Here is a 24296-nt window from a genome sequence, read left to right as displayed (position 1 = left end):
TAGCGCTCGTAGTTGAGAGCATAGACTGTATGAAAGTTAAACTCAAACTCTAGTTGTGAGAAGTTCTTAGAAGTGTCTGGGTGTCAACCTCCTTTCCTGATTTGCCTAGCGTTACTGAATCTTCTACGTGCACCTCTCCAGCATGGACTTCTGGGGTAACCGTCTCATCCTGGATCGTCTAGCATGCAATGCACGGTTCGTAGGCCATTGGCATGTCGTGGCGGGCTTTGGCCGCAGTCGTTACGACTTTACAATTGAGGCCTAGCGTGCTGGCATTGTTCACCGCTGTAGCAGATGGGCGAATGGATGTTTAGGATAATATGTTTCAAATATGTATGATATAACCACTTACATTCACACCTGACCACTCTGACGGGATTCTGATGGGTTGCCAGATTATCCGTATATGTGTTTCCGTAGTGTAGTGGTTATCACGTTCGCCTCACACGCGAAAGGTCCCCGGTTCGAAACCGGGCGGAAACAGCATTACTTATTTGAGGTATACAAAGTTAATGTTTAAATTCTCCTGCTTTACTATCAAGAAGCTGTTCGTGAAGAGTCTATCTTGAACAGAACCTTCAGCAGCGTCTACTTGGCACCACGCCACCTCTTGAAGCGATAGCCTCGTCATATTATTAAGTATTTAAACCAACGCGGAAAACCTGTTCATGCGGGTGCTTCTAATGACAATTTTTTCTAGGTTTTTTTTCAAACTCACAGGTTTCCGTAGTGTAGTGGTTATCACGTTCGCCTTACACGCGAAAGGTCCCCGGTTCAAGACCGGGCGGAAACAGCATTACTTACAAATTTAATGTTTAAATTCTCCTGCTTTACTATCAAGCATCTATTCTGGAAAAGTCTGACTTGGCACCCCGCCACCTCTTCAACCGATAGCCTCGTCATATTATTAAGTGTTTAAACCTGTGCTGAAAACCTGTTCATGCGGGAGCTTCCGATAACAAAATTATCTAGGGTTTAGCTCAATTAAATCGGTTTCCTTAGTATAGTGGTTATTACGTACGCCTGACATGCAAAAGGTCACCGGTTCGAAACCGAGAGGAAACAGTTTCATTGTTTTGAGATATACAAAGTTAATGTTTAAATTCTCCTGCTTTACTATCAAGCAGCAGCGTCTACTTGGCACCCCGCCACCTCTTCAACCGATAGCCTCGTCATATTATTAAGTGTTTAAACCTGCGCTGAAAACCTGTTAATGCGGGAGCTTCTGCTGACAACATTTTCCAGGGTTTGGGTCAAACTAACTGGTTTCCGTAGTGTAGTGGTTATCATGTTCGCCTAACACGCGAAAGGTCCCCGGTTCGAGACCGGGCGGAAACATGGTGATAGTATTTGTGTTTAGCGCTCGTAGTTGAGAGCATAGACTGTATGAAAGTTAAACTCAAACTCTAGTTGTGAGAAGTTCTTAGAAGTGTCTGGGTGTCAACCTCCTTTCCTGATTTGCCTAGCGTTACTGAATCTTCTACGTGCACCTCTCCAGCATGGACTTCTGGGGTAACCGTCTCATCCTGGATCGTCTAGCATGCAATGCACGGTACGTAGGCCATTGGCATGTCGTGGCGGGCTTTGGCCGCAGTCGTTACGACTTTACAATTGAGGCCTAGCGTGCTGGCATTGTTCACCGCTGTAGCAGATGGGCGAATGGATGTTTAGGATAATATGTTTCAAATATGAATGATATAACCACTTACATTCACACCTGACCACTCTGACGGGATTCTGATGGGTTGCCAGATTATCCGTATATGTGTTTCCGTAGTGTAGTGGTTATCACGTTCGCCTCACACGCGAAAGGTCCCCGGTTCGAGACCGGGCGGAAACATGGTGATAGTATTTGTGTTTAGCGCTCGTAGTTGAGAGCATAGACTGTATGAAAGTTAAACTCAAACTCTAGTTGTGAGAAGTTCTTAGAAGTGTCTGGGTGTCAACCTCCTTTCCTGATTTGCCTAGCGTTACTGAATCTTCTACGTGCACCTCTCCAGCATGGACTTCTGGGGTAACCGTCTCATCCTGGATCGTCTAGCATGCAATGCACGGTTCGAAGGCCATTGGCATGTCGTGGCGGGCTTTGGCCGCAGTCGTTACGACTTTACAATTGAGGCCTAGCGTGCTGGCATTGTTCACCGCTGTAGCAGATGGGCGAATGGATGTTTAGGATAATATGTTTCAAATATGTATGATATAACCACTTACATTCACACCTGACCACTCTGACGGGATTCTGATGGGTTGCCAGATTATCCATATATGTGTTTCCGTAGTGTAGTGGTTATCACGTTCGCCTCACACGCGATAGGTCACCGGTTCGAAACCGGGCGGAAACAGCATTACTTTTTTGAGGTATACAAAGTTAATGTTTAAATTCTCCTGCTTTACTATCAAGAAGCTGTTCGTGAAGAGTCTATCTTGAACAGAACCTTCAGCAGCGTCTACTTGGCACCACGCCACCTCTTGAACCGATAGCCTCGTCATATTATTAAGTATTTAAACCAACGCGGAAAACCTGTTCATGCGGGTGCTTCTAATGACAATTTTTTCTAGGTTTTTTTTCAAACTCACAGGTTTCCGTAGTGTAGTGGTTATCACGTTCGCCTTACACGCGAAAGGTCCCCGGTTCAAGACCGGGCGGAAACAGCATTACTTACAAATTTAATGTTTAAATTCTCCTGCTTTACTATCAAGCATCTATTCTGGAAAAGTCTGACTTGGCACCCCGCCACCTCTTCAACCGATAGCCTCGTCATATTATTAAGTGTTTAAACCTGTGCTGAAAACCTGTTCATGCGGGAGCTTCCGATAACAAAATTATCTAGGGTTTAGCTCAATTAAATCGGTTTCCTTAGTATAGTGGTTATTACGTACGCCTGACATGCAAAAGGTCACCGGTTCGAAACCGAGAGGAAACAGTTTCATTGTTTTGAGATATACAAAGTTAATGTTTAAATTCTCCTGCTTTACTATCAAGCAGCAGCGTCTACTTGGCACCCCGCCACCTCTTCAACCGATAGCCTCGTCATATTATTAAGTGTTTAAACCTGCGCTGAAAACCTGTTAATGCGGGAGCTTCTGCTGACAACATTTTCCAGGGTTTTGGTCAAACTAACTGGTTTCCGTAGTGTAGTGGTTATCACGTTCGCCTAACATGCGAAAGGTCCCCGGTTCGAGACCGGGCGGAAACATGGTGATAGTATTTGTGTTTAGCGCTCGTAGTTGAGAGCATAGACTGTATGAAAGTTAAACTCAAACTCTAGTTGTGAGAAGTTCTTAGAAGTGTCTGGGTGTCAACCTCCTTTCCTGATTTGCCTAGCGTTACTGAATCTTCTACGTGCACCTCTCCAGCATGGACTTCTGGGGTAACCGTCTCATCCTGGATCGTCTAGCATGCAATGCACGGTTCGTAGGCCATTGGCATGTCGTGGCGGGCTTTGGCCGCAGTCGTTACGACTTTACAATTGAGGCCTAGCGTGCTGGCATTGTTCACCGCTGTAGCAGATGGGCGAATGGATGTTTAGGATAATATGTTTCAAATATGTATGATATAACCACTTACATTCACACCTGACCACTCTGACGGGATTCTGATGGGTTGCCAGATTATCCGTATATGTGTTTCCGTAGTGTAGTGGTTATCACGTTCGCCTCACACGCGAAAGGTCCCCGGTTCGAAACCGGGCGGAAACAGCATTACTTATTTGAGGTATACAAAGTTAATGTTTAAATTCTCCTGCTTTACTATCAAGAAGCTGTTCGTGAAGAGTCTATCTTGAACAGAACCTTCAGCAGCGTCTACTTGGCACCACGCCACCTCTTGAAGCGATAGCCTCGTCATATTATTAAGTATTTAAACCAACGCGGAAAACCTGTTCATGCGGGTGCTTCTAATGACAATTTTTTCTAGGTTTTTTTTCAAACTCACAGGTTTCCGTAGTGTAGTGGTTATCACGTTCGCCTTACACGCGAAAGGTCCCCGGTTCAAGACCGGGCGGAAACAGCATTACTTACAAATGTAATGTTTAAATTCTCCTGCTTTACTATCAAGCATCTATTCTGGAAAAGTCTGTCTGGAACAGGACCTTCAGCAGTGACGACTGGGCACCACGTCACCTCTTAAACCGATAGCCTCATCATATTATTAAGTGTTTAAACCTGTGCTGAAAACCTGTTCATGCGGGAGCTTCCGATAACAAAATTATCTAGGGCTTTGCTCAATTAAAACGGTTTCCTTAGTATAGTGGTTATTACGTACGCCTGACATGCAAAAGGTCACCGGTTCGAAACCGAGCGGAAACAGTTTCATTGTTTTGAGATATACAAAGTTAATGTTTAAATTCTCCTGCTTTACTATCAAGCAGCTATTCGGGAAAAGTCTATCTGGAACAGAACCTTCAGCAGCGTCTACTTGGCACCCCGCCACCTCTTCAACCGATAGCCTCGTCATATTATTAAGTGTTTAAACCTGCGCTGAAAACCTGTTAATGCGGGAGCTTCTGCTGACAACATTTTCCAGGGTTTTGGTCAAACTAACTGGTTTCCGTAGTGTAGTGGTTATCACGTTCGCCTAACACGCGAAAGGTCCCCGGTTCAAGACCGGGCGGAAACAGCATTACTTACAAATTTAATGTTTAAATTCTCCTGCTTTACTATCAAGCATCTATTCTGGAAAAGTCTGACTTGGCACCCCGCCACCTCTTCAACCGATAGCCTCGTCATATTATTAAGTGTTTAAACCTGCCCTGAAAACCTGTTAATGCGGGAGCTTCTGCTGACAACATTTTCCAGGGTTTTGGTCAAACTAACTGGTTTCCGTAGTGTAGTGGTTATCACGTTCGCCTAACACGCGAAAGGTCCCCGGTTCGAGACCGGGCGGAAACATGGTGATAGTATTTGTGTTTAGCGCTCGTAGTTGAGAGCATAGACTGTATGAAAGTTAAACTCAAACTCTAGTTGTGAGAAGTTCTTAGAAGTGTCTGGGTGTCAACCTCCTTTCCTGATTTGCCTAGCGTTACTGAATCTTCTACGTGCACCTCTCCAGCATGGACTTCTGGGGTAACCGTCTCATCCTGGATCGTCTAGCATGCAATGCACGGTTCGTAGGCCATTGGCATGTCGTGGCGGGCTTTGGCCGCAGTCGTTACGACTTTACAATTGAGGCCTAGCGTGCTAGCATTGTTCACCGCTGTAGCAGATGGGCGAATGGATGTTTAGGATAATATGTTTCAAATATGTATGATATAACCACTTACATTCACACCTGACCACTCTGACGGGATTCTGATGGGTTGCCAGATTATACGTATATGTGTTTCCGTAGTGTAGTGGTTATCACGTTCGCCTCACACGCGAAAGGTCCCCGGTTCGAAACCGGGCGGAAACAGCATTACTTTTTTGAGGTATACAAAGTTAATGTTTAAATTCTCCTGCTTTACTATCAAGAAGCTGTTTGTGAAGAGTCTATCTTGAACAGAACCTTCAGCAGCGTCTACTTGGCACCACGCCACCTCTTGAACCGATAGCCTCGTCATATTATTAAGTATTTAAACCAACGCGGAAAACCTGTTCATGCGGGTGCTTCTAATGACAACTTTTTCTAGGTTTTTTTTCAAACTCACAGGTTTCCGTAGTGTAGTGGTTATCACGTTCGCCTTACACGCGAAAGGTCCCCGGTTCAAGACCGGGCGGAAACAGCATTACTTACAAATGTAATGTTTAAATTCTCCTGCTTTACTATCAAGCATCTATTCTGGAAAAGTCTGTCTGGAACAGGACCTTCAGCAGTGACGACTGGGCACCACGTCACCTCTTAAACCGATAGCCTCATCATATTATTAAGTGTTTAAACCTGTGCTGAAAACCTGTTCATGCGGGAGCTTCCGATAACAAAATTATCTAGGGTTTTGCTCAATTAAACCGGTTTCCTTAGTATAGTGGTAATTACGTACGCCTGACATGCAAAAGGTCACCGGTTCGAAACCGAGCGGAAACAGTTTCATTGTTTTGAGATATACAAAGTTAATGTTTAAATTCTCCTGCTTTACTATCAAGCAGCTATTCGGGAAAAGTCTATCTGGAACAGAACCTTCAGCAGCGTCTACTTGGCACCCCGCCACCTCTTCAACCGATAGCCTCGTCTTATTATTAAGTGTTTAAACCTGCGCTGAAAACCTGTTAATGCGGGAGCTTCTGCTGACAACATTTTCCAGGGTTTTGGTCAAACTAACTGGTTTCCGTAGTGTAGTGGTTAGTTAGTAGTTAGTAGTGTAGTGGTTATAACCACTTACATTCACACCTGACCACTCTGACGGGATTCTGATGGGTTGCCAGATTATCCGTATATGTGTTTCCGTAGTGTAGTGGTTATCACGTTCGCCTCACACACGAAAGGTCCCCGGTTCGAGACCGGGCGGAAACATGGTGTTAGTATTTGTGTTTAGCGCTCGTAGTTGAGAGCATAGACTGTATGAAAGTTAAACTCAAACTCTAGTTGTGAGAAGTTCTTAGAAGTGTCTGGGTGTCAACCTCCTTTCCTGATTTGCCTAGCGTTACTGAATCTTCTACGTGCACCTCTCCAGCATGGACTTCTGGGGTAACCGTCTCATCCTGGATCGTCTAGCATGCAATGCACGGTTCGTAGGCCATTGGCATGTCGTGGCGGGCTTTGGCCGCAGTCGTTACGACTTTACAATTGAGGCCTAGCGTGCTGGCATTGTTCACCGCTGTAGCAGATGGGCGAATGGATGTTTAGGATAATATGTTTCAAATATGTATGATATAACCACTTACATTCACACCTGACCACTCTGACGGGATTTTGATGGGTTGCCAGATTATCCGTATATGTGTTTCCGTAGTGTAGTGGTTATCACGTTCGCCTCACACGCGAAAGGTCCCCGGTTCGAAACCGGGCGGAAACAGCATTACTTTTTTGAGGTATACAAAGTTAATGTTTAAATTCTCCTGCTTTACTATCAAGAAGCTGTTCGTGAAGAGTCTATCTTGAACAGAACCTTCAGCAGCGTCTACTTGGCACCACGCCACCTCTTGAACCGATAGCCTCGTCATATTATTAAGTATTTAAACCAACGCGGAAAACCTGTTCATGCGGGTGCTTCTAATGACAATTTTTTCTAGGTTTTTTTTCAAACTCACAGGTTTCCGTAGTGTAGTGGTTATCACGTTCGCCTTACACGCGAAAGGTCCCCGGTTCAATACCGGGCGGAAACAGCATTACTTACAAATTTAATGTTTAAATTCTCCTGCGTTACTATCAAGCATCTATTCTGGAAAAGTCCGTCTGGAACAGGACCTTCAGCAGTGACGACTGGGCACCACGTCACCTCTTAAACCGATAGCCTCATCATATTATTAAGTGTTTAAACCTGTGCTGAAAACCTGTTCATGCGGGAGCTTCCGATAACAAAATTATCTAGGGTTTTGCTCAATTAAACCGGTTTCCTTAGTATAGTGGTTATTACGTACGCCTGACATGCAAAAGGTCACCGGTTCGAAACCGAGCGGAAACAGTTTCATTGTTTTGAGATATACAAAGTTAATGTTTAAATTCTCCTGCTTTACTATCAAGCATCTATTCTGGAAAAGTCTGTCTGGAACAGGACCTTCAGCAGCGTCTACTTGGCACCCCGCCACCTCTTCAACCGATAGCCTCGTCATATTATTAAGTGTTTAAACCTGCGCTGAAAACCTGTTAATGCGGGAGCTTCTCCTGACAACATTTTCCAGGGTTTTGGTCATACTAACTGGTTTCCGTAGTGTAGTGGTTATCACGTTCGCCTAACACGCGAAAGGTCCCCGGTTCGAGAACGGGCGGAAACATGGCGATAGTATTTGTGTTTAGCGCTCGTAGTTGAGAGCATAGACTGTATGAAAGTTAAACTCAAACTCTAGTTGTGAGAAGTTCTTAGAAGTGTCTGGGTGTCAACCTCCTTTCCTGATTTGCCTAGCGTTACTGAATCTTCTACGTGCACCTCTGGGGTAACCGTCTCATCCTGGATCGTCTAGCATGCAATGCACGGTTCGTAGGCCATTGGCATGTCGTGGCGGGCTTTGGCCGCAGTCGTTACGACTTTACAATTGAGGCCTAGCGTGCTAGCATTGTTCACCGCTGTAGCAGATGGGCGAATGGATGTTTAGGATAATATGTTTCAAATATGTATGATATAACCACTTACATTCACACCTGACCACTCTGACGGGATTCTGATGGGTTGCCAGATTATCCGTATATGTGTTTCCGTAGTGTAGTGGTTATCACGTTCGCCTCACACGCGAAAGGTCCCCGGTTCGAAACCGGGCGGAAACAGCATTACTTTTTTGAGGTATACAAAGTTAATGTTTAAATTCTCCTGCTTTACTATCAAGAAGCTGTTCGTGAAGAGTCTATCTTGAACAGAACCTTCAGCAGCGTCTACTTGGCACCACGCCACCTCTTGAACCGATAGCCTCGTCATATTATTAAGTATTTAAACCAACGCGGAAAACCTGTTCATGCGGGTGCTTCTAATGACAATTTTTTCTAGTTTTTTTTTCAAACTCACAGGTTTCCGTAGTGTAGTGGTTATCACGTTCGCCTTACACGCGAAAGGTCCCCGGTTCAAGACCGGGCGGAAACAGCATTACTTACAAATTTAATGTTTAAATTCTCCTGCTTTACTATCAAGCATCTATTCTGGAAAAGTCTGACTTGGCACCCCGCCACCTCTTCAACCGATAGCCTCGTCATATTATTAAGTGTTTAAACCTGTGCTGAAAACCTGTTCATGCGGGAGCTTCCGATAACAAAATTATCTAGGGTTTAGCTCAATTAAATCGGTTTCCTTAGTATAGTGGTTATTACGTACGCCTGACATGCAAAAGGTCACCGGTTCGAAACCGAGAGGAAACAGTTTCATTGTTTTGAGATATACAAAGTTAATGTTTAAATTCTCCTGCTTTACTATCAAGCAGCAGCGTCTACTTGGCACCCCGCCACCTCTTCAACCGATAGCCTCGTCATATTATTAAGTGTTTAAACCTGCGCTGAAAACCTGTTAATGCGGGAGCTTCTGCTGACAACATTTTCCAGGGTTTGGGTCAAACTAACTGGTTTCCGTAGTGTAGTGGTTATCATGTTCGCCTAACACGCGAAAGGTCCCCGGTTCGAGACCGGGCGGAAACATGGTGAAAGTATTTGTGTTTAGCGCTCGTAGTTGAGAGCATAGACTGTATGAAAGTTAAACTCAAACTCTAGTTGTGAGAAGTTCTTAGAAGTGTCTGGGTGTCAACCTCCTTTCCTGATTTGCCTAGCGTTACTGAATCTTCTACGTGCACCTCTCCAGCATGGACTTCTGGGGTAACCGTCTCATCCTGGATCGTCTAGCATGCAATGCACGGTACGTAGGCCATTGGCATGTCGTGGCGGGCTTTGGCCGCAGTCGTTACGACTTTACAATTGAGGCCTAGCGTGCTGGCATTGTTCACCGCTGTAGCAGATGGGCGAATGGATGTTTAGGATAATATGTTTCAAATATGAATCATATAACCACTTACATTCACACCTGACCACTCTGACGGGATTCTGATGGGTTGCCAGATTATCCGTATATGTGTTTCCGTAGTGTAGTGGTTATCACGTTCGCCTCACACGCGAAAGGTCCCCGGTTCGAGACCGGGCGGAAACATGGTGATAGTATTTGTGTTTAGCGCTCGTAGTTGAGAGCATAGACTGTATGAAAGTTAAACTCAAACTCTAGTTGTGAGAAGTGTCTGGGTGTCAACCTCCTTTCCTGATTTGCCTAGCGTTACTGAATCTTCTACGTGCACCTCTCCAGCATGGACTTCTGGGGTAACCGTCTCATCCTGGATCGTCTAGCATGCAATGCACGGTTCGTCGGCCATTGGCATGTCGTGGCGGGCTTTGGCCGCAGTCGTTACGACTTTACAATTGAGGCCTAGCGTGCTGGCATTGTTCACCGCTGTAGCAGATGGGCGAATGGATGTTTAGGATAATATGTTTCAAATATGTATGATATAACCACTTACATTCACACCTGACCACTCTGACGGGATTCTGATGGGTTGCCAGATTATCCATATTTGTGTTTCCGTAGTGTAGTGGTTATCACGTTCGCCTCACACGCGATAGGTCACCGGTTCGAAACCGGGCGGAAACAGCATTACTTTTTTGAGGTATACAAAGTTAATGTTTAAATTCTCCTGCTTTACTATCAAGAAGCTGTTCGTGAAGAGTCTATCTTGAACAGAACCTTCAGCAGCGTCTACTTGGCACCACGCCACCTCTTGAACCGATAGCCTCGTCATATTATTAAGTATTTAAACCAACGCGGAAAACCTGTTCATGCGGGTGCTTCTAATGACAATTTTTTCTAGGTTTTTTTTCAAACTCACAGGTTTCCGTAGTGTAGTGGTTATCACGTTCGCCTTACACGCGAAAGGTCCCCGGTTCAAGACCGGGCGGAAACAGCATTACTTACAAATTTAATGTTTAAATTCTCCTGCTTTACTATCAAGCATCTATTCTGGAAAAGTCTGACTTGGCACCCCGCCACCTCTTCAACCGATAGCCTCGTCATATTATTAAGTGTTTAAACCTGTGCTGAAAACCTGTTCATGCGGGAGCTTCCGATAACAAAATTATCTAGGGTTTAGCTCAATTAAATCGGTTTCCTTAGTATAGTGGTTATTACGTACGCCTGACATGCAAAAGGTCACCGGTTCGAAACCGAGAGGAAACAGTTTCATTGTTTTGAGATATACAAAGTTAATGTTTAAATTCTCCTGCTTTACTATCAAGCAGCAGCGTCTACTTGGCACCCCGCCACCTCTTCAACCGATAGCCTCGTCATATTATTAAGTGTTTAAACCTGCGCTGAAAACCTGTTAATGCGGGAGCTTCTGCTGACAACATTTTCCAGGGTTTGGGTCAAACTAACTGGTTTCCGTAGTGTAGTGGTTATCATGTTCGCCTAACACGCGAAAGGTCCCCGGTTCGAGACCGGGCGGAAACATGGTGATAGTATTTGTGTTTAGCGCTCGTAGTTGAGAGCATAGACTGTATGAAAGTTAAACTCAAACTCTAGTTGTGAGAAGTTCTTAGAAGTGTCTGGGTGTCAACCTCCTTTCCTGATTTGCCTAGCGTTACTGAATCTTCTACGTGCACCTCTCCAGCATGGACTTCTGGGGTAACCGTCTCATCCTGGATCGTCTAGCATGCAATGCACGGTACGTAGGCCATTGGCATGTCGTGGCGGGCTTTGGCCGCAGTCGTTACGACTTTACAATTGAGGCCTTGCGTGCTGGCATTGTTCACCGCTGTAGCAGATGGGCGAATGGATGTTTAGGATAATATGTTTCAAATATGAATGATATAACCACTTACATTCACACCTGACCACTCTGACGGGATTCTGATGGGTTGCCAGATTATCCGTATATGTGTTTCCGTAGTGTAGTGGTTATCACGTTCGCCTCACACGCGAAAGGTCCCCGGTTCGAGACCGGGCGGAAACATGGTGATAGTATTTGTGTTTAGCGCTCGTAGTTGAGAGCATAGACTGTATGAAAGTTAAACTCAAACTCTAGTTGTGAGAAGTTCTTAGAAGTGTCTGGGTGTCAACCTCCTTTCCTGATTTGCCTAGCGTTACTGAATCTTCTACGTGCACCTCTCCAGCATGGACTTCTGGGGTAACCGTCTCATCCTGGATCGTCTAGCATGCAATGCACGGTTCGTCGGCCATTGGCATGTCGTGGCGGGCTTTGGCCGCAGTCGTTACGACTTTACAATTGAGGCCTAGCGTGCTGGCATTGTTCACCGCTGTAGCAGATGGGCGAATGGATGTTTAGGATAATATGTTTCAAATATGTATGATATAACCACTTACATTCACACCTGACCACTCTGACGGGATTCTGATGGGTTGCCAGATTATCCATATATGTGTTTCCGTAGTGTAGTGGTTATCACGTTCGCCTCACACGCGATAGGTCACCGGTTCGAAACCGGGCGGAAACAGCATTACTTTTTTGAGGTATACAAAGTTAATGTTTAAATTCTCCTGCTTTACTATCAAGAAGCTGTTCGTGAAGAGTCTATCTTGAACAGAACCTTCAGCAGCGTCTACTTGGCACCACGCCACCTCTTGAACCGATAGCCTCGTCATATTATTAAGTATTTAAACCAACGCGGAAAACCTGTTCATGCGGGTGCTTCTAATGACAATTTTTTCTAGGTTTTTTTTCAAACTCACAGGTTTCCGTAGTGTAGTGGTTATCACGTTCGCCTTACACGCGAAAGGTCCCCGGTTCAAGACCGGGCGGAAACAGCATTACTTACAAATTTAATGTTTAAATTCTCCTGCTTTACTATCAAGCATCTATTCTGGAAAAGTCTGACTTGGCACCCCGCCACCTCTTCAACCGATAGCCTCGTCATATTATTAAGTGTTTAAACCTGTGCTGAAAACCTGTTCATGCGGGAGCTTCCGATAACAAAATTATCTAGGGTTTAGCTCAATTAAATCGGTTTCCTTAGTATAGTGGTTATTACGTACGCCTGACATGCAAAAGGTCACCGGTTCGAAACCGAGAGGAAACAGTTTCATTGTTTTGAGATATACAAAGTTAATGTTTAAATTCTCCTGCTTTACTATCAAGCAGCAGCGTCTACTTGGCACCCCGCCACCTCTTCAACCGATAGCCTCGTCATATTATTAAGTGTTTAAACCTGCGCTGAAAACCTGTTAATGCGGGAGCTTCTGCTGACAACATTTTCCAGGGTTTTGGTCAAACTAACTGGTTTCCGTAGTGTAGTGGTTATCACGTTCGCCTAACATGCGAAAGGTCCCCGGTTCGAGACCGGGCGGAAACATGGTGATAGTATTTGTGTTTAGCGCTCGTAGTTGAGAGCATAGACTGTATGAAAGTTAAACTCAAACTCTAGTTGTGAGAAGTTCTTAGAAGTGTCTGGGTGTCAACCTCCTTTCCTGATTTGCCTAGCGTTACTGAATCTTCTACGTGCACCTCTCCAGCATGGACTTCTGGGGTAACCGTCTCATCCTGGATCGTCTAGCATGCAATGCACGGTTCGTAGGCCATTGGCATGTCGTGGCGGGCTTTGGCCGCAGTCGTTACGACTTTACAATTGAGGCCTAGCGTGCTGGCATTGTTCACCGCTGTAGCAGATGGGCGAATGGATGTTTAGGATAATATGTTTCAAATATGTATGATATAACCACTTACATTCACACCTGACCACTCTGACGGGATTCTGATGGGTTGCCAGATTATCCGTATATGTGTTTCCGTAGTGTAGTGGTTATCACGTTCGCCTCACACGCGAAAGGTCCCCGGTTCGAAACCGGGCGGAAACAGCATTACTTATTTGAGGTATACAAAGTTAATGTTTAAATTCTCCTGCTTTACTATCAAGAAGCTGTTCGTGAAGAGTCTATCTTGAACAGAACCTTCAGCAGCGTCTACTTGGCACCACGCCACCTCTTGAAGCGATAGCCTCGTCATATTATTAAGTATTTAAACCAACGCGGAAAACCTGTTCATGCGGGTGCTTCTAATGACAATTTTTTCTAGGTTTTTTTTCAAACTCACAGGTTTCCGTAGTGTAGTGGTTATCACGTTCGCCTTACACGCGAAAGGTCCCCGGTTCAAGACCGGGCGGAAACAGCATTACTTACAAATGTAATGTTTAAATTCTCCTGCTTTACTATCAAGCATCTATTCTGGAAAAGTCTGTCTGGAACAGGACCTTCAGCAGTGACGACTGGGCACCACGTCACCTCTTAAACCGATAGCCTCATCATATTATTAAGTGTTTAAACCTGTGCTGAAAACCTGTTCATGCGGGAGCTTCCGATAACAAAATTATCTAGGGCTTTGCTCAATTAAAACGGTTTCCTTAGTATAGTGGTTATTACGTACGCCTGACATGCAAAAGGTCACCGGTTCGAAACCGAGCGGAAACAGTTTCATTGTTTTGAGATATACAAAGTTAATGTTTAAATTCTCCTGCTTTACTATCAAGCAGCTATTCGGGAAAAGTCTATCTGGAACAGAACCTTCAGCAGCGTCTACTTGGCACCCCGCCACCTCTTCAACCGATAGCCTCGTCATATTATTAAGTGTTTAAACCTGCGCTGAAAACCTGTTAATGCGGGAGCTTCTGCTGACAACATTTTCCAGGGTTTTGGTCAAACTAACTGGTTTCCGTAGTGTAGTGGTTATCACGTTCGCCTAACACGCGAAAGGTCCCCGGTTCAAGACCGGGCGGAAACAGCATTACTTACAAATTTAATGTTTAAATTCTCCTGCTTTACTATCAAGCATCTATTCTGGAAAAGTCTGACTTGGCACCCCGCCACCTCTTCAACCGATAGCCTCGTCATATTATTAAGTGTTTAAACCTGCCCTGAAAACCTGTTAATGCGGGAGCTTCTGCTGACAACATTTTCCAGGGTTTTGGTCAAACTAACTGGTTTCCGTAGTGTAGTGGTTATCACGTTCGCCTAACACGCGAAAGGTCCCCGGTTCGAGACCGGGCGGAAACATGGTGATAGTATTTGTGTTTAGCGCTCGTAGTTGAGAGCATAGACTGTATGAAAGTTAAACTCAAACTCTAGTTGTGAGAAGTTCTTAGAAGTGTCTGGGTGTCAACCTCCTTTCCTGATTTGCCTAGCGTTACTGAATCTTCTACGTGCACCTCTCCAGCATGGACATCTGGGGTAACCGTCTCATCCTGGATCGTCTAGCATGCAATGCACGGTTCGTAGGCCATTGGCATGTCGTGGCGGGCTTTGGCCGCAGTCGTTACGACTTTACAATTGAGGCCTAGCGTGCTAGCATTGTTCACCGCTGTAGCAGATGGGCGAATGGATGTTTAGGATAATATGTTTCAAATATGTATGATATAACCACTTACATTCACACCTGACCACTCTGACGGGATTCTGATGGGTTGCCAGATTATACGTATATGTGTTTCCGTAGTGTAGTGGTTATCACGTTCGCCTCACACGCGAAAGGTCCCCGGTTCGAAACCGGGCGGAAACAGCATTACTTTTTTGAGGTATACAAAGTTAATGTTTAAATTCTCCTGCTTTACTATCAAGAAGCTGTTTGTGAAGAGTCTATCTTGAACAGAACCTTCAGCAGCGTCTACTTGGCACCACGCCACCTCTTGAACCGATAGCCTCGTCATATTATTAAGTATTTAAACCAACGCGGAAAACCTGTTCATGCGGGTGCTTCTAATGACAACTTTTTCTAGGTTTTTTTTCAAACTCACAGGTTTCCGTAGTGTAGTGGTTATCACGTTCGCCTTACACGCGAAAGGTCCCCGGTTCAAGACCGGGCGGAAACAGCATTACTTACAAATGTAATGTTTAAATTCTCCTGCTTTACTATCAAGCATCTATTCTGGAAAAGTCTGTCTGGAACAGGACCTTCAGCAGTGACGACTGGGCACCACGTCACCTCTTAAACCGATAGCCTCATCATATTATTAAGTGTTTAAACCTGTGCTGAAAACCTGTTCATGCGGGAGCTTCCGATAACAAAATTATCTAGGGTTTTGCTCAATTAAACCGGTTTCCTTAGTATAGTGGTAATTACGTACGCCTGACATGCAAAAGGTCACCGGTTCGAAACCGAGCGGAAACAGTTTCATTGTTTTGAGATATACAAAGTTAATGTTTAAATTCTCCTGCTTTACTATCAAGCAGCTATTCGGGAAAAGTCTATCTGGAACAGAACCTTCAGCAGCGTCTACTTGGCACCCCGCCACCTCTTCAACCGATAGCCTCGTCATATTATTAAGTGTTTAAACCTGCGCTGAAAACCTGTTAATGCGGGAGCTTCTGCTGACAACATTTTCCAGGGTTTTGGTCAAACTAACTGGTTTCTGTAGTGTAGTGGTTATCACGTTCGCCTAACACGCGAAAGGTCCCCGGTTCAAGACCGGGCGGAAACAGCATAACTTACAAATGTAATGTTTAAATTCTCCTGCTTTACTATCAAGCATCTATTCTGGAAAAGTCTGTCTGGAACAGGACCTTCAGCAGTGACGACTGGGCACCACGTCACCTCTTAAACCGATAGCCTCATCATATTATTAAGTGTTTAAACCTGTGCTGAAAACCTGTTCATGCGGGAGCTTCCGATAACAAAATTATCTAGGGTTTTGCTCAATTAAACCGGTTTCCTTAGTATAGTGGTTATTACGTACGCCTGACATGCAAAAGGTCACCGGTTCGAAACCGAGCGGAAACAGTTTCATTGTTTTGAGATATACAAAGTTAATGTTTAAATTCTCCTGCTTTACTATCAAGCAGCTATTCGGGAAAAGTCTATCTGGAACAGAACCTTCAGCAGCGTCTACTTGGCACCCCGCCACCTCTTCAACCGATAGCCTCGTCATATTATTAAGTGTTTAAACCTGCGCTGAAAACCTGTTAATGCGGGAGCTTCTGCTGACAACATTTTCCAGGGTTTTGGTCAAACTAACTGGTTTCCGTAGTGTAGTGGTTATCACGTTCGCCTAACACGCGAAAGGTCCCCGGTTCGAGACCGGGCGGAAACATGGTGATAGTATTTGTGTTTAGCGCTCGTAGTTGAGAGCATAGACTGTATGAAAGTTAAACTCAAACTCTAGTTGTGAGAAGTTCTTAGAAGTGTCTGGGTGTCAACCTCCTTTCCTGATTTGCCTAGCGTTACTGAATCTTCTACGTGCACCTCTCCAGCATGGACTTCTGGGGTAACCGTCTCATCCTGGATCGTCTAGCATGCAATGCACGGTTCGTAGGCCATTGGCATGTCGTGGCGGGCTTTGGCCGCAGTCGTTACGACTTTACAATTGAGGCCTAGCGTGCTGGCATTGTTCACCGCCGTAGCAGATGGGCGAATGGATGTTTAGGATAATATGTTTCAAATATGAATGATATAACCACTTACATTCACACCTGACCACTCTGACGGGATTCTGATGGGTTGCCAGATTATCCGTATATGTGTTTCCGTAGTGTAGTGGTTATCACGTTCGCCTTACACACGAAAGGTCCCCGGTTCGAGACCGGGCGGAAACATGGTCATAGTATTTGTGTTTAGCGCTCGTAGTTGAGAGCATAGACTGTATGAAAGTTAAACTCAAACTCTAGTTGTGAGAAGTTCTTAGAAGTGTCTGGGTGTCAACCTCCTTTCCTGATTTGCCTAGCGTTACTGAATCTTCTACGTGCACCTCTCCAGCATGGACTTCTGGGGTAACCGTCTCATCCTGGATCGTCTAGCATGCAATGCACGGTTCGTAGGCCATTGGCATGTCGTGGCGGGCTTTGGCCGCAGTCGTTACGACTTTACAATTGAGGCCTAGCGTGCTAGCATTGTTCACCGCTGTAGCAGATGGGCGAATGGATGTTTAGGATAATATGTTTCAAATATGTATGATATAACCACTTACATTCACACCTGACCACTCTGACGGGATTCTGATGGGTTGCCAGATTATACGTATATGTGTTTCCGTAGTGTAGTGGTTATCACGTTCGCCTCACACGCGAAAGGTCCCCGGTTCGAAACCGGGCGGAAACAGCATTACTTTTTTGAGGTATACAAAGTTAATGTTTAAATTCTCCTGCTTTACTATCAAGAAGCTGTTCGTGAAGAGTCTATCTTGAACAGAACCTTCAGCAGCGTCTACTTGGCACCACGCCACCTCTTGAACCGATAGCCTCGTCATATTATTAAGTATTTAAACCAACGCGGAAAACCTGTTCATGCGGGTGCTTCTAATGACAATTTTTTCTAGGTTTTTTTTCAAACTCACAGGTTTCCGTAGTGTAGTGGTTATCACGTTCGCCTTACACGCGAAAGGTCCCCGGTTCAAGACCGGGCGGAAACAGCATTACTTACAAATTTAATGTTTAAATTCTCCTGCTTTACTATCAAGCATCTATTCTGGAAAAGTCTGACTTGGCACCCCGCCACCTCTTCAACCGATAGCCTCGTCATATTATTAAGTGTTTAAACCTGTGCTGAAAACCTGTTCATGCGGGAGCTTCCGATAACAAAATTATCTAGGGTTTAGCTCAATTAAATCGGTTTCCTTAGTATAGTGGTTATTACGTACGCCTGACATGCAAAAGGTCACCGGTTCGAAACCGAGAGGAAACAGTTTCATTGTTTTGAGATATACAAAGTTAATGTTTAAATTCTCCTGCTTTACTATCAAGCAGCAGCGTCTACTTGGCACCCCGCCACCTCTTCAACCGATAGCCTCGTCATATTATTAAGTGTTTAAACCTGCGCTGAAAACCTGTTAATGCGGGAGCTTCTGCTGACAACATTTTCCAGGGTTTGGGTCAAACTAACTGGTTTCCGTAGTGTAGTGGTTATCATGTTCGCCTAACACGCGAAAGGTCCCCGGTTCGAGACCGGGCGGAAACATGGTGATAGTATTTGTGTTTAGCGCTCGTAGTTGAGAGCATAGACTGTATGAAAGTTAAACTCAAACTCTAGTTGTGAGAAGTTCTTAGAAGTGTCTGGGTGTCAACCTCCTTTCCTGATTTGCCTAGCGTTACTGAATCTTCTACGTGCACCTCTCCAGCATGGACTTCTGGGGTAACCGTCTCATCCTGGATCGTCTAGCATGCAATGCACGGTACGTAGGCCATTGGCATGTCGTGGCGGGCTTTGGCCGCAGTCGTTACGACTTTACAATTGAGGCCTAGCGTGCTGGCATTGTTCACCGCTGTAGCAGATGGGCGAATGGATGTTTAGGATAATATGTTTCAAATATGAATGATATAACCACTTACATTCACACCTGACCACTCTGACGGGATTCTGATGGGTTGCCAGATTATGCGTATATGTGTTTCCGTAGTGTAGTGGTTATCACGTTCGCCTCACACGCGAAAGGTCCCCGGTTCGAGACCGGGCGGAAACATGGTGATAGTATTTGTGTTTAGCGCTCGTAGTTGAGAGCATAGACTGTATGAAAGTTAAACTCAAACTCTAGTTGTGAGAAGTGTCTGGGTGTCAACCTCCTTTCCTGATTTGCCTAGCGTTACTGAATCTTCTACGTGCACCTCTCCAGCATGGACTTCTGGGGTAACCGTCTCATCCTGGATCGTCTAGCATGCAATGCACGGTTCGTCGGCCATTGGCATGTCGTGGCGGGCTTTGGCCGCAGTCGTTACGACTTTACAATTGAGGCCTAGCGTGCTGGCATTGTTCACCGCTGTAGCAGATGGGCGAATGGATGTTTAGGATAATATGTTTCAAATATGTATGATATAACCACTTACATTCACACCTGACCACTCTGACGGGATTCTGATGGGTTGCCAGATTATCCATATATGTGTTTCCGTAGTGTAGTGGTTATCACGTTCGCCTCACACGCGATAGGTCACCGGTTCGAAACCGGGCGGAAACAGCATTACTTTTTTGAGGTATACAAAGTTAATGTTTAAATTCTCCTGCTTTACTATCAAGAAGCTGTTCGTGAAGAGTCTATCTTGAACAGAACCTTCAGCAGCGTCTACTTGGCACCACGCCACCTCTTGAACCGATAGCCTCGTCATATTATTAAGTATTTAAACCAACGCGGAAAACCTGTTCATGCGGGTGCTTCTAATGACAATTTTTTCTAGGTTTTTTTTCAAACTCACAGGTTTCCGTAGTGTAGTGGTTATCACGTTCGCCTTACACGCGAAAGGTCCCCGGTTCAAGACCGGGCGGAAACAGCATTACTTACAAATTTAATGTTTAAATTCTCCTGCTTTACTATCAAGCATCTATTCTGGAAAAGTCTGACTTGGCACCCCGCCACCTCTTCAACCGATAGCCTCGTCATATTATTAAGTGTTTAAACCTGTGCTGAAAACCTGTTCATGCGGGAGCTTCCGATAACAAAATTATCTAGGGTTTAGCTCAATTAAATCGGTTTCCTTAGTATAGTGGTTATTACGTACGCCTGACATGCAAAAGGTCACCGGTTCGAAACCGAGAGGAAACAGTTTCATTGTTTTGAGATATACAAAGTTAATGTTTAAATTCTCCTGCTTTACTATCAAGCAGCAGCGTCTACTTGGCACCCCGCCACCTCTTCAACCGATAGCCTCGTCATATTATTAAGTGTTTAAACCTGCGCTGAAAACCTGTTAATGCGGGAGCTTCTGCTGACAACATTTTCCAGGGTTTTGGTCAAACTAACTGGTTTCCGTAGTGTAGTGGTTATCACGTTCGCCTAACATGCGAAAGGTCCCCGGTTCGAGACCGGGCGGAAACATGGTGATAGTATTTGTGTTTAGCGCTCGTAGTTGAGAGCATAGACTGTATGAAAGTTAAACTCAAACTCTAGTTGTGAGAAGTTCTTAGAAGTGTCTGGGTGTCAACCTCCTTTCCTGATTTGCCTAGCGTTACTGAATCTTCTACGTGCACCTCTCCAGCATGGACTTCTGGGGTAACCGTCTCATCCTGGATCGTCTAGCATGCAATGCACGGTTCGTAGGCCATTGGCATGTCGTGGCGGGCTTTGGCCGCAGTCGTTACGACTTTACAATTGAGGCCTAGCGTGCTGGCATTGTTCACCGCTGTAGCAGATGGGCGAATGGATGTTTAGGATAATATGTTTCAAATATGTATGATATAACCACTTACATTCACACCTGACCACTCTGACGGGATTCTGATGGGTTGCCAGATTATCCGTATATGTGTTTCCGTAGTGTAGTGGTTATCACGTTCGCCTCACACGCGAAAGGTCCCCGGTTCGAAACCGGGCGGAAACAGCATTACTTATTTGAGGTATACAAAGTTAATGTTTAAATTCTCCTGCTTTACTATCAAGAAGCTGTTCGTGAAGAGTCTATCTTGAACAGAACCTTCAGCAGCGTCTACTTGGCACCACGCCACCTCTTGAAGCGATAGCCTCGTCATATTATTAAGTATTTAAACCAACGCGGAAAACCTGTTCATGCGGGTGCTTCTAATGACAATTTTTTCTAGGTTTTTTTTCAAACTCACAGGTTTCCGTAGTGTAGTGGTTATCACGTTCGCCTTACACGCGAAAGGTCCCCGGTTCAAGACCGGGCGGAAACAGCATTACTTACAAATTTAATGTTTAAATTCTCCTGCTTTACTATCAAGCATCTATTCTGGAAAAGTCTGACTTGGCACCCCGCCACCTCTTCAACCGATAGCCTCGTCATATTATTAAGTGTTTAAACCTGTGCTGAAAACCTGTTCATGCGGGAGCTTCCGATAACAAAATTATCTAGGGTTTAGCTCAATTAAATCGGTTTCCTTAGTATAGTGGTTATTACGTACGCCTGACATGCAAAAGGTCACCGGTTCGAAACCGAGAGGAAACAGTTTCATTGTTTTGAGATATACAAAGTTAATGTTTAAATTCTCCTGCTTTACTATCAAGCAGCAGCGTCTACTTGGCACCCCGCCACCTCTTCAACCGATAGCCTCGTCATATTATTAAGTGTTTAAACCTGCGCTGAAAACCTGTTAATGCGGGAGCTTCTGCTGACAACATTTTCCAGGGTTTGGGTCAAACTAACTGGTTTCCGTAGTGTAGTGGTTATCATGTTCGCCTAACACGCGAAAGGTCCCCGGTTCGAGACCGGGCGGAAACATGGTGATAGTATTTGTGTTTAGCGCTCGTAGTTGAGAGCATAGACTGTATGAAAGTTAAACTCAAACTCTAGTTGTGAGAAGTTCTTAGAAGTGTCTGGGTGTCAACCTCCTTTCCTGATTTGCCTAGCGTTACTGAATCTTCTACGTGCACCTCTCCAGCATGGACTTCTGGGGTAACCGTCTCATCCTGGATCGTCTAGCATGCAATGCACGGTACGTAGGCCATTGGCATGTCGTGGCGGGCTTTGGCCGCAGTCGTTACGACTTTACAATTGAGGCCTAGCGTGCTGGCATTGTTCACCGCTGTAGCAGATGGGCGAATGGATGTTTAGGATAATATGTTTCAAATATGAATGATATAACCACTTACATTCACACCTGACCACTCTGACGGGATTCTGATGGGTTGCCAGATTATCCGTATATGTGTTTCCGTAGTGTAGTGGTTATCACGTTCGCCTCACACGCGAAAGGTCCCCGGTTCGAGACCGGGCGGAAACATGGTGATAGTATTTGTGTTTAGCGCTCGTAGTTGAGAGCATAGACTGTATGAAAGTTAAACTCAAACTCTAGTTGTGAGAAGTTCTTAGAAGTGTCTGGGTGTCAACCTCCTTTCCTGATTTGCCTAGCGTTACTGAATCTTCTACGTGCACCTCTCCAGCATGGACTTCTGGGGTAACCGTCTCATCCTGGATCGTCTAGCATGCAATGCACGGTTCGAAGGCCATTGGCATGTCGTGGCGGGCTTTGGCCGCAGTCGTTACGACTTTACAATTGAGGCCTAGCGTGCTGGCATTGTTCACCGCTGTAGCAGATGGGCGAATGGATGTTTAGGATAATATGTTTCAAATATGTATGATATAACCACTTACATTCACACCTGACCACTCTGACGGGATTCTGATGGGTTGCCAGATTATCCATATATGTGTTTCCGTAGTGTAGTGGTTATCACGTTCGCCTCACACGCGATAGGTCACCGGTTCGAAACCGGGCGGAAACAGCATTACTTTTTTGAGGTATACAAAGTTAATGTTTAAATTCTCCTGCTTTACTATCAAGAAGCTGTTCGTGAAGAGTCTATCTTGAACAGAACCTTCAGCAGCGTCTACTTGGCACCACGCCACCTCTTGAACCGATAGCCTCGTCATATTATTAAGTATTTAAACCAACGCGGAAAACCTGTTCATGCGGGTGCTTCTAATGACAATTTTTTCTAGGTTTTTTTTCAAACTCACAGGTTTCCGTAGTGTAGTGGTTATCACGTTCGCCTTACACGCGAAAGGTCCCCGGTTCAAGACCGGGCGGAAACAGCATTACTTACAAATTTAATGTTTAAATTCTCCTGCTTTACTATCAAGCATCTATTCTGGAAAAGTCTGACTTGGCACCCCGCCACCTCTTCAACCGATAGCCTCGTCATATTATTAAGTGTTTAAACCTGTGCTGAAAACCTGTTCATGCGGGAGCTTCCGATAACAAAATTATCTAGGGTTTAGCTCAATTAAATCGGTTTCCTTAGTATAGTGGTTATTACGTACGCCTGACATGCAAAAGGTCACCGGTTCGAAACCGAGAGGAAACAGTTTCATTGTTTTGAGATATACAAAGTTAATGTTTAAATTCTCCTGCTTTACTATCAAGCAGCAGCGTCTACTTGGCACCCCGCCACCTCTTCAACCGATAGCCTCGTCATATTATTAAGTGTTTAAACCTGCGCTGAAAACCTGTTAATGCGGGAGCTTCTGCTGACAACATTTTCCAGGGTTTTGGTCAAACTAACTGGTTTCCGTAGTGTAGTGGTTATCACGTTCGCCTAACATGCGAAAGGTCCCCGGTTCGAGACCGGGCGGAAACATGGTGATAGTATTTGTGTTTAGCGCTCGTAGTTGAGAGCATAGACTGTATGAAAGTTAAACTCAAACTCTAGTTGTGAGAAGTTCTTAGAAGTGTCTGGGTGTCAACCTCCTTTCCTGATTTGCCTAGCGTTACTGAATCTTCTACGTGCACCTCTCCAGCATGGACTTCTGGGGTAACCGTCTCATCCTGGATCGTCTAGCATGCAATGCACGGTTCGTAGGCCATTGGCATGTCGTGGCGGGCTTTGGCCGCAGTCGTTACGACTTTACAATTGAGGCCTAGCGTGCTGGCATTGTTCACCGCTGTAGCAGATGGGCGAATGGATGTTTAGGATAATATGTTTCAAATATGTATGATATAACCACTTACATTCACACCTGACCACTCTGACGGGATTCTGATGGGTTGCCAGATTATCCGTATATGTGTTTCCGTAGTGTAGTGGTTATCACGTTCGCCTCACACGCGAAAGGTCCCCGGTTCGAAACCGGGCGGAAACAGCATTACTTATTTGAGGTATACAAAGTTAATGTTTAAATTCTCCTGCTTTACTATCAAGAAGCTGTTCGTGAAGAGTCTATCTTGAACAGAACCTTCAGCAGCGTCTACTTGGCACCACGCCACCTCTTGAAGCGATAGCCTCGTCATATTATTAAGTATTTAAACCAACGCGGAAAACCTGTTCATGCGGGTGCTTCTAATGACAATTTTTTCTAGGTTTTTTTTCAAACTCACAGGTTTCCGTAGTG

General features: G+C 44.9%; 18 non-coding genes across 18 annotated transcripts; all 18 read left to right on the top strand.

Moving 5' to 3' along the window:
• Positions 1-410: 410 nt before the first annotated feature.
• On the top strand, positions 411-483 carry trnav-cac (transfer RNA valine (anticodon CAC)). Its single transcript has one exon. It is a non-coding gene; the product is annotated as a tRNA-Val (tRNA).
• A 2641-nt stretch (positions 484-3124) lies between these two features.
• trnav-aac (transfer RNA valine (anticodon AAC)) lies at positions 3125-3197 on the top strand. Its single transcript has one exon. It is a non-coding gene; the product is annotated as a tRNA-Val (tRNA).
• Positions 3198-3626: 429 nt separating this feature from the next.
• trnav-cac (transfer RNA valine (anticodon CAC)) lies at positions 3627-3699 on the top strand. The gene has a single exon. It is a non-coding gene; the product is annotated as a tRNA-Val (tRNA).
• Positions 3700-4817: 1118 nt separating this feature from the next.
• Positions 4818-4890, top strand: trnav-aac (transfer RNA valine (anticodon AAC)). Its single transcript has one exon. It is a non-coding gene; the product is annotated as a tRNA-Val (tRNA).
• A 429-nt stretch (positions 4891-5319) lies between these two features.
• On the top strand, positions 5320-5392 carry trnav-cac (transfer RNA valine (anticodon CAC)). The gene has a single exon. It is a non-coding gene; the product is annotated as a tRNA-Val (tRNA).
• A 1464-nt stretch (positions 5393-6856) lies between these two features.
• On the top strand, positions 6857-6929 carry trnav-cac (transfer RNA valine (anticodon CAC)). The gene has a single exon. It is a non-coding gene; the product is annotated as a tRNA-Val (tRNA).
• A 237-nt stretch (positions 6930-7166) lies between these two features.
• On the top strand, positions 7167-7239 carry trnav-uac (transfer RNA valine (anticodon UAC)). The gene has a single exon. It is a non-coding gene; the product is annotated as a tRNA-Val (tRNA).
• A 1023-nt stretch (positions 7240-8262) lies between these two features.
• trnav-cac (transfer RNA valine (anticodon CAC)) lies at positions 8263-8335 on the top strand. The gene has a single exon. It is a non-coding gene; the product is annotated as a tRNA-Val (tRNA).
• A 4490-nt stretch (positions 8336-12825) lies between these two features.
• On the top strand, positions 12826-12898 carry trnav-aac (transfer RNA valine (anticodon AAC)). Its single transcript has one exon. It is a non-coding gene; the product is annotated as a tRNA-Val (tRNA).
• A 429-nt stretch (positions 12899-13327) lies between these two features.
• On the top strand, positions 13328-13400 carry trnav-cac (transfer RNA valine (anticodon CAC)). Its single transcript has one exon. It is a non-coding gene; the product is annotated as a tRNA-Val (tRNA).
• Positions 13401-14518: 1118 nt separating this feature from the next.
• trnav-aac (transfer RNA valine (anticodon AAC)) lies at positions 14519-14591 on the top strand. The gene has a single exon. It is a non-coding gene; the product is annotated as a tRNA-Val (tRNA).
• Positions 14592-15020: 429 nt separating this feature from the next.
• trnav-cac (transfer RNA valine (anticodon CAC)) lies at positions 15021-15093 on the top strand. The gene has a single exon. It is a non-coding gene; the product is annotated as a tRNA-Val (tRNA).
• Positions 15094-16548: 1455 nt separating this feature from the next.
• Positions 16549-16621, top strand: trnav-aac (transfer RNA valine (anticodon AAC)). The gene has a single exon. It is a non-coding gene; the product is annotated as a tRNA-Val (tRNA).
• Positions 16622-17552: 931 nt separating this feature from the next.
• trnav-cac (transfer RNA valine (anticodon CAC)) lies at positions 17553-17625 on the top strand. Its single transcript has one exon. It is a non-coding gene; the product is annotated as a tRNA-Val (tRNA).
• A 2631-nt stretch (positions 17626-20256) lies between these two features.
• On the top strand, positions 20257-20329 carry trnav-aac (transfer RNA valine (anticodon AAC)). Its single transcript has one exon. It is a non-coding gene; the product is annotated as a tRNA-Val (tRNA).
• A 429-nt stretch (positions 20330-20758) lies between these two features.
• Positions 20759-20831, top strand: trnav-cac (transfer RNA valine (anticodon CAC)). Its single transcript has one exon. It is a non-coding gene; the product is annotated as a tRNA-Val (tRNA).
• Positions 20832-23472: 2641 nt separating this feature from the next.
• Positions 23473-23545, top strand: trnav-aac (transfer RNA valine (anticodon AAC)). The gene has a single exon. It is a non-coding gene; the product is annotated as a tRNA-Val (tRNA).
• Positions 23546-23974: 429 nt separating this feature from the next.
• Positions 23975-24047, top strand: trnav-cac (transfer RNA valine (anticodon CAC)). Its single transcript has one exon. It is a non-coding gene; the product is annotated as a tRNA-Val (tRNA).
• Positions 24048-24296: the final 249 nt, after the last annotated feature.

Source organism: Gadus macrocephalus, chromosome 6, assembly GCF_031168955.1.
Source record: "Gadus macrocephalus chromosome 6, ASM3116895v1".
In the NCBI taxonomy this organism is placed as follows: Eukaryota; Metazoa; Chordata; class Actinopteri; order Gadiformes; family Gadidae; genus Gadus; species Gadus macrocephalus.
The sequence above is the reverse complement of the archived record's forward strand: the minus strand, read 5'-3'. Positions and strand labels throughout refer to the sequence as shown.